The sequence below is a fragment of the Pongo abelii genome, chromosome 2 (genome assembly GCF_028885655.2).
Source record: "Pongo abelii isolate AG06213 chromosome 2, NHGRI_mPonAbe1-v2.0_pri, whole genome shotgun sequence".
Taxonomy (NCBI): Eukaryota; Metazoa; Chordata; class Mammalia; order Primates; family Hominidae; genus Pongo; species Pongo abelii.
This window is the reverse complement of record NC_085928.1, coordinates 9,056,666-9,066,023: the sequence shown is the minus strand read 5'-3', so window position 1 is coordinate 9,066,023 and position 9,358 is coordinate 9,056,666. Positions and strand designations below refer to the sequence as shown.

The window sequence follows — 9,358 nt, the reverse complement described above, 5'->3', positions numbered from 1 at the left end:
GGAGAATGAGGTGGGAGGATCACTTGAGCCCAGGAGTTTGAGGCTGCAGTGAGCTATGATTGCACTACTGTACCCAACCCTGGGTGATAGAGGAAGACCTGGTCTCAAAAAATAAATAAATAAAATAAATTTTTAAAAATGGACAAAGGATTTGAATAGGTATCCCTCATAAGAAGGTATATAAAAGGCCAATAAGCACATTATTTTACTTCATTAGTCATTAGGGAAATGCAGATCAAAACTACAATCAGATACTGATTCACACCCATTAGGATGACTACAGTTAAAAAATGGACGGACAATAACAAGTGTTGGCTAGAATGCTGAAAAATCAGAATTATTTTCTTATTTATTTATTTATTTTATTTTTTTTGAGACAGAGTCTCGCTCTGTTGCCCAGGCTGGAGTGCAATGGCACGATCTTGGCTTACTGCAACTGCCACCTCCCAGGTTCAAGCAAGACTCCTGCCTCAGCCTCCTGAGTAGCTGGGGTTACTGGCGCGTGCACCACCATGTCTGGCTAATTTTTGTATTTTTAGTAGAGACGAGGTTTTCGCCATATTGGCCAGGCTGGTCTCGAACTCCTGACCTCAGGAGATCCACCCTCCTTGGCCTCCCAAAGTGCTGGGATTACAGGTGTGAGCTACTGCGCCTGGCCAGATAAACAGAATTGTTATACATTGCTAGTGAGAATGTAAAATGGTGCAGTAGCTTTGGAAAATAATTTGGCAGTTCCTCAAAAAGTTAAACATGGAGTTTCCATATAAGCATTCAGGTTTAAACCCAAGAGAACTGAAAACATATATTCACTAAATACCTGTACATGGATGTTCCTAGCAGCATGATTTATGACAGTCAAAAAAGAGAAACAGTTCAAATATCCATCTACTGATATATGGATAGATAAAATGTGGTATATCCATACAATAGAATATTTTTTTGGCCATTAAAAGGAATGATGTATTGATACATCATTTAACACAGATGCATTATACAACATGAATGAACCTTGAAAACATTCTGCTAAGAAGCTGGAAACAAAAGGCCACATATTGTATGATTCTATTTATATTCCATGTCCGGAATAGGCAAATCCACACAGAATGAAAGTAGATTAGTGATTGCCAGGAGCAGGGGAAGAAGGGAATGGGGCAGTGATTGCTAAGGCAGACACAGTTTTGTAGTTTTGTTTTGTTTTGTTTTGTTTTTAGAAAGAGTCTCACTGTATGCCCAGGCTGGAGTCCAGTGGTGCGATCTCGGCTCACTGCAACCTCTGCCTCCCGGGTTCAAGCAATTCTCATGCCTCAGCCTCCCAGTAGCTGGGATTATAGGGGTGTGACACAGTGTACAGCTGATTTTTGTATTTTTAATAGACACCAAGTTTCATCATGTCGGGCAAGCTGACCTCAAGTGATCTGCCTGCCAAGTGATCTGCCTGCCTCGGCCTCCCAAAGTGGTGGGATTGTGGGCATGAGCCACCACGCCCGGCCCCAGACACGGTTTCTTTATAGGATAATGGAAATATTCTGGAATAACATAGTGGTGGTATTTCCACAGCCTTATGAATATACCAAGAACCACTGAATTGCACACTTTGAAGTGTGAATTATATCTTCTTTTTTTTTTTTGAGACAGAGTCTTGCTCTGTCACCCAGGCTGGAGTGCAATGGTACGATCTCAGCTCACTGCAACCTATGCCTCCCTAGTTCAAGTGATTCTCCTGCCTCAGCCTCCTGAGTAGCTGGGATTACAGGAGCCACCACCACACCCAGCTAATTTCTATATTTTTAGTAGAGATGGGATTTCATCATGTTGGCCAGGCTGGTCTCGAACTCCTGACCTCAGGTGATATGCCCGCCTTGGTCTCCCAAAGTGCTGGGATTACAGGAGTGAGCCACCGCGCCTGGCCAAATTATATTTTAATAATAAAAAAAAGTAGGTTACAAAGCAATCTGTTTTGTACATGTGGTAGGTCAGCAGCCTGTAAGATGACCCCCAGTGATTCTCACCTTCTGATAGTCACGTTCTTGTGTAAACCTCTCCCCTCTGGTGTGGGCCAGATTTGATTCCTCACTTCTAACAAACAGAATACAGCAGAAATGATAGAATGTCACTTCCGATATTAAGCTGTGAAAAGACACGATGGCTCCCACGATGGAGACTCTGGGTCCCTCCTTCTCTCTGTTACTTGCATCCTCCCCCCGGGGAAGCCGGTTGCCATGTCATGAGCATGAGCAGCCCCGTGGAGAGGTCCATGTGGCAAGGAACTGATGTCTCCAGACACCAACCAGCAGGCAGGGGATGAACTGCTGAGCTTCAAAGTGGATCCCTCCCCAGTCAGGGCTGGAGATGACCTCAGATTGCCAAGGCAATCTGTCAGAGGAAGAAAAAGTTGGAGGACTTACACCACCAGATATTAGGACCCGTTATGTAAACATAATACACATATTATAGTACAGTGTGGTATTGGCATAAGGACAGGCAAACAGATCAATAGGACAGGACAGAGTCTAGAAATAGACGCATTAACATACTGTCATCTGATTTATCACAAAGGTGACAGTAGTTGGGAAAGGAGTGTTTTTGTTTTTTTTTTTTTAGACAAGGTCTCACTCTTGCCCAGACTGAAGTGCAGTGGTGCAATCATAGCTCACTGTAGCCTCAAACTTCTGGGCTCAAGCGATCGTCTCACCATAGCCTCCTGAGTAGCTGGGATCACAGGCACGTTACAGCATGGTCAGCTAATTTTTTATTTTTATTTTGTTAGACAGAGTCTTGCTCTGTCATCCAGGCTGGAGTAGAGTGGCATGATCACAGCTCACTGCACCCTCAACCTCCTGGGATCAAGTGATCCTTCTGCCTCAGTCTACTGAGTAGCTGGGACCACAGGCACATGCCACCACATCCAGCTAATTTTTGTACTTCTTGTAGAGATGAGGTTTCACCATGTTGCCCAGGATGGTCTCAAACTCCTGGGCTCAAGCCATCTGCCCACCTTGGCCTCCCAAAATGCTGGGATTAGGGGTCTGAACCACCATGACTGGCCAGAGGTTTTCTTCATAGATGATATGGGGTCACTTCTGTTTCTCCAGCTATGCTCACTGGCCATCAGCGCCCTCTGTGTGCCCAGGAGTCTCACATAGGGCACCTGCACGTTATCCACAGAACACTGCGGGGCCTTCCCCCAGCTTAGGGCCATAAGGAGAGAGATCTGCCTCAGGTTTGATGTCTTCTTGCCCCCTCAGCTCCTCTCCAGGGCTCCCCCTTCCCAGGCCAGTCCTCCTGGGTGAGAAGCCAGCAAGATGCATGTGATCTTCGGCCTCTGGGTTGGCCCTAATGGTGCATACCCACTGTTGTTCATGTCCATTTGTAGTTTCCTCTCACACTGAATCAAAGCTGGCCTGGGTGACGAAAAGCATTCTGTCAGAGGGAGAGTGCATGACTTCTGAGGCTTGGTCATATGAGACCCTGCGGTGCTACCTTGGGCCTTTGGCTTGTTCTCTCGGGGTGAGGTCAGCTGCCCTACCTGGAGGACACTCAAGCAACCCTGTGGAGAGAAGCCCAGTTGTCAGCACCAGTTTGCCAGCCACTCCAGCAAACCACCTTGGAAGCAGGCCCTCCAGCCCCAGACAAGGCTTCACATGGCTCTAGGCCCCAGCCCTTGAGATTTTCAGCTGAGGCCCCAAGCATGATGTAGTAGAGATAAGTCATTCACACCGTGCCCTGTCAGAACTCCTAGCCCACAGAAATCACAACATAATAAATGACTATTGTTTTAAGGTACTAAGTTTTGAGGTGTTTTGTTTTGCAGCAATAGATAACTGATACAATGGTTCAAGCCCAGTGCTACACTCTGGGAAATTCCTCCTTGTTCACTTCCCTGAAGCTTGAGGCTTTGCAGGCAGCTCCCCTGCAATCTCCTCCCTCCCTGCCACACCCTGCCCCCGTGCCCAACCCCCTCAACCCTCCTAGTACCCCCCAACCCCCTCTGGCTACTTCACTCTTCCTTCCCTCTCCAGGGAGGCAGAGGGCAGGATCGACCCATCTGCTGCCTCATTGGAGGTTCCACTGGGAAATGAGATGCTCATCTCCCCTGCTGATAGCACTGCCCCCGAGGCTTTCAGAATAAGTTTTCTAGAATCCCCTCACTTTGGCAATAGTGAGGAAGGAAAGAAAACCCCAGCATTCCCCAGTGGGCAGTGACTAGCGTGGATTCCCTCTGTCACTTCTTCTCACACTTGTGCTCATATTGGGGGTGGGGAGGGATGAGTGATTGTAGTAGGGCCGGTTCTGCCACCTCTTTGTACATACCTGGGGCATGTTCTTGCCCCAGTCTCAACAGAGTCTTTGAATCATCCTTAAGCGTGAGGTCCACAGCACTATTTGTCGTCAATTTTGGATCTCCATTGTCAATACCAGGAAAACAGGAAAAGTCACTCTTAAACATTCGAGTCCAGGCTTTCACCACCTGGCATGAACTGATCTTTCTGCTTGGGTTTCTTTGCTGTTCCTGCTTCCTTCACTCTCTGTCCCTTTGGCAATGAATATATCAGCACTTTCTGGGACAATTTATGACATGCTCTCTTTTCACCAAACCTCTGCGCATGGTGGTCCCTTTGCTGGAAACAACCTTCCTCTTCCTTTGCCTAACAGATTCTTACCCTTCACGAGCCACCTCAGCACTGTCTCCTCAGGAAAGCCCTCCTTGACTACTCTGACTTTCTGGCTATATTAAGTGCTTCTACTGGGTCACCCTAGCTCCTTTGCTTCCTTTACCACACTGTATTTGTGGCAGATACACTGTATTTGTGGCAGAGGCAGAAATACAATTTCTTTTTTTTTTTTTTTTTTTTGAGATGGAGTCTTGCTCTGTCACTCAGGCTGGAGTGTAGTGGCGTGATCTCTGCTCACTGCAACCTCCATCTCCTGGGCTCAAGTGATTCTCCTGGCCTCAGCCTCCTGAATAGCTGGGATTACAGGTGCCTGCCACCACGCAAGGCTAAATTTTTGTATTTTTAGTAGAGACAGGGTTTCACCATCTCTCTGACCTCCAACTCTGAGGTCTCCAACTCCTGACCTCAAGTGATCCGCACACCTGGGCCTCCCAAAGTTCAGGGATTACAGGCGTGAGCCACCGCAACTGGCCCAGAAATACAGTTTCTCAAGCACAGTTTATTTTCCCTCTTCTACAGCATGTGGATGTTGCTGGAAAGCAGCTGTCCATCTGGCACCCCATTTCCTACTGCCTCTTACATCTAAGTGTGGTCATACTACTGGCTCTTGCCAAAGGAATGTGAGCAGAACCCATATGTGTCACTTCCACACCAAGGCCTTTAAGAAGCGGGTGTGTCATCTACACGCTGTTAATGTCCTGCTACCAACTGTATTTGCACAATGACAAGATTCTTAGGAATGGTGCTGCCACAAGGTGGACAGAGCCCAGCGCCCAGGATCAATGTATAGAGGAAAGCCACCTACTTCAATTATGTCTGAGACGTAATTCCTTTGAAGGCCTATTTGTTATAGCAGCTAGAGTTACCTTAATTAATACAGTATTGTAGTGTTTACTGGTGTCTCTCCGCTAGATAGTCTTTTTGTTTGTTTGTTTGTTTTTGTTTTGTTTTTGCGGCAAGTTCTGGCTCTATCGCCTAGGCTGGAGTGGAGAAGTGGCGTGTTCTTGGCTCACTGCTACCTCTGCCTCCCAGGCTCAAGGCATCCTCCCACCTCAGCCTCCTGAGCAGCTGGAATTACAGGCGTGTGCCACCACGCCTGGCTAACTTTTGTATTTTTTGTAGAAATGGGGTTTTACCATGTTGTGATCTGCTCACCCCAGCTTCCCAAAGTGCTGGGAATACAGGCATGAGCCACTGCGCCCAGTCTCTTGCTAGACTAGTCTTAAAGGAAAAGTAGGAGTTCTTTAGGTGAAAGAAAATGAACTTGGGGTGGGGGTGGAGGGAGAACAAAAGAGCAATAACTGTGTCAGGAACTCAGTAACTACTCACTGAGCACCTACTATGTTCCAGGCATTGGAGGGGCAGCAGCAAACCAGACAGACAAAGTCCTCTGCTCTCATGGGTGCTGAAATTCTAGGGGGAGAAGCACTGAGCATGAAAACACATGAAGTACAGAGGAGCATTTCTCAGAGTGGTGACATGGAGAAAACATACCAGTGTAAAAAGGTAATGGGATAAAGAGTAACCGGGAAAAGGCACTGGACCAGATGATCCAGCAGGGCCTCCCTGGAGCGTCACTTGAGCTGAGACCCCAATGGTAAGAAGAATCCAGCCATGCAACAATCTTTGCATTAGGGAAGGGGAAGGAGGAGACTTTCCTAGACAGAGGAACTAGAGGCACAAAGGCCCCAAGGTGGGAAGGAGCTTGGTGCACTTGAGACAGGAAGAAGGCCAGCATGGTGGGAATGGGTTGATTGGGGAGAGAGTGGGGCTAGATGGGGCCAGGGTGTGTCCCCACCTCTCATTCCTGCTTTATTTTTCCCCATCGCACTTCTTATCGCCTAATATGCTATGTATTTTTCTTACGTACATGCTTTATTTTCTATCTCTGCCACTGGGCTGTAAGTCCCATGAAGGCAGGGATTTCTGTCTGTGTGTTGTTCACTGCTGTCTCTTGGTAGACAGCGCCTAGAACAGTGCCTGCCACACAGTCTGCCCGAGCTGTGTTTGTTGAGTGAATAAATAAATGAAAGATGGATAAAGGCCAGATAGTGCAGGGCCTTGAAGGCCATGCTAGGGTCATTCTAGGCAAAGGGAATTGCAGGCGCACTCAGGGAGAGGCAAGCGTTCGTTGGGTAAAGACAAGCCAAGCCTCCCACAACCCCGTCAGCATGGAGCCAGAGGAGGGCTGCAGTCCACACCGTAGAAAGAGTGGCAGGGTAAAGGCAGTGCCCCAGTCCTCTTGGTCTCCCTTGTGCTTGTTAATCTCACTGGCAAAGTCTGAAGCAGGCAGTTGCTGTGGTCTGGTGAAGCAGAGCCAGGGGAGACATCATCCCACTGAGAGAACACGAAAGGAACCCACAGCCACAGCAGGGCAAGCAGCCCATTTCCTAGCAGCCTCATGAGCTCAGTGTGGCAGGGGGCAGCACTGCAGCTCAAGCCCACTAGAGTGGCCCATTGGTCCTGGTGTTACCGCCTGTCCTTCCTCAGGCCATTTGATCTTCCTATCTGTGTCAGTCCATTTGCATCACTATAAAGGAATACCTGAGTCTGGGTAATTGGCTCACAGTTCTGCAGGCTGTACAGGAAGCATGGTGCCAGCATCTGCTTCTGCCGAGGGCCTCAGGATGCTCCCAATTGTGGCAGAAGGCCAGGAGGGAGCAGGAATGTTACATGGTGAGATTGAGAGCAAGAGAGAGGAAGTTGGGAGGTGCCACATTCTTTTAAACAACCAGATCTTGTGTGAACTTGGAGCGATAACTCATTCATTACAAGGAGGGCACCAAACCATTCATGAAGGATCCACCTCCATGACCCAAACACCCCAATCAGGCCCCACCTCCAACACTGTGGATTACATTTCAACATGAGATTTGAAGGGAACAAATATCCAAACAATAGACCATCCATCTAAGGCTGTCAATGAGGCAGAAATAGTCATCCTTATCCCACTGGAGAGGGAACTGAGGCTACATTTTTGTTTTAAGGATTCTTCAGATGCAAGTGACAGAAATCCTACTTGATTTAGCTTGCCTTTCTTTGTTTGCCCTCTAGAAAAAGAGCCAGAGAACAAGCTTAACGCGCTATAATCTTATGGGATTCAATCCCAGGACAGCAAGAGTAAAGGAAAGAGAGGAGTAAAGAACGGAGTGCAGGAGGAAAAGCAAAGACAAGGTCGCGTGTCACCAAACTGGCCACAGAGTCTCAGCAAACCATGGTCGTTGGGTTTGGGCTGCCAGATCAAAAAAAGGATGCCTGGTTAAATTTGAATTTCAGATGAACGCAAAGAATGTTTTAACATAAGTATTTGTATTTGCAAATTCTGATAACCTAGTCCCATGCGACATCTCCAGGGAAGTCATGCTCAACAGTCTACTGAGAAGAGGTAAAGTAGAGATTTTACCCCGCAGTTCCTTTCTGAATCCTCAGTCTTGCTGGTCAGAGTTTACTCATAGGAATGTTCACTCCCCACATTTCTGGGTTATATTATCTGGCTCATCTGGGCAGTCACTGGGGAAGCCAAAGCCTCTGAGTCCACTCTGAGGCAGCCCCCAGGTGCGGCTATGACTTTTCATTAAGCAAGTGGTAAAGGCCTAAAAGTGGGGTTGGGGACCAAGAGGGACAGGGAGGGGAGCAGATGGCTTCTGGCATGGCTAAATACAGGTGCCCAAAATTACATCACTCAGACAAGTCCCTCTTCATTTCGTTTTCCTCTATTTTGAGATAGGGTCTTATCACCCGCCCCCCCACTTTTTTTTTCTGAGATGGAGTTTCGCTCTTGTCACCCAGGTTGGAGTGCAATGGCATGATCTCGGCTCACTGCAACTTCTGCCTCCAAGGTTCAAACGATTCTCCTGCCTCAGCCTCCTGAATAGCTGGGATTAGAGGCATGCACCCCGATGCCTGGCTAATTTTGTATTTTTAGTAGAGACGGGGTTTCTCCATGTTGGTCAGGCTGGTCTTGAACTCCTGACCTCAGGTGATCCACCTGCCTCGGCCTCCCAAAGTGCTGGGATTACAGGCATGAGCCACTCCACCCGGCCTGTTTTCCTCTTATTTTGACTTGGCTTCTGCTAGCGACTGAATGTTGGTGCCCCCTCCCAAAATTCCTATGTTGGAAACTTTTTTTTTCTAGAAACATTTGAACAATAGTTTGGAAAAGTTTGCCCAATAACCCAGCACCCTCCAGGTTTTTAATGGTGAAGAATGTTACTTGTGCAAGTCAGAATCTAATACCAATGAAATGGTGACAGCTTTGCCAATAAACAAGAATATACTCTTCCACGGCTAGGAAGGGCAACTGCCACAGCTGACAGGTTCCAAAGACACATGGAGACTATGTTGGAACTTCACCATCAAAATGATGGTATTAAGAGGTGTGCCCTTTGGGAGGTGATTAGGGCTCTACCCTCATGAAAGAGATCAGTGGCTTTACAAAAGGGCTTGAGGGAACCTGATCATCCTTCCCACTCCCTCTGCCATGGGAAGACTCAGACAGAATGCACCATTTTGGAAGCAAAGAGCAAGCCCTCACCAGACACTGAATCTTCCAGTGCTGTGATCTTGGACTTCTCAGGCACCAGAACTCTGAGGAATAAATTTCTATTGTTTATAAATGACCCTGTCTAAGGTATTTTGTTATAGCAGCAGGCATGGCCAAAGACAGCTTCACTCTCAGGTAGGTT

The 9,358-nt window shown here is 47.5% G+C and overlaps 1 non-coding gene across 1 annotated transcript; it reads right to left on the bottom strand.

Annotated features, from left to right (window-relative positions):
* Window positions 1–8,877: 8,877 nt before the first annotated feature.
* LOC112132896 (small nucleolar RNA SNORA24) lies at window positions 8,878–9,008 on the bottom strand. Its single transcript, XR_002914598.1, has one exon. It is a non-coding gene; the product is annotated as a small nucleolar RNA SNORA24 (small nucleolar RNA).
* Window positions 9,009–9,358: the final 350 nt, after the last annotated feature.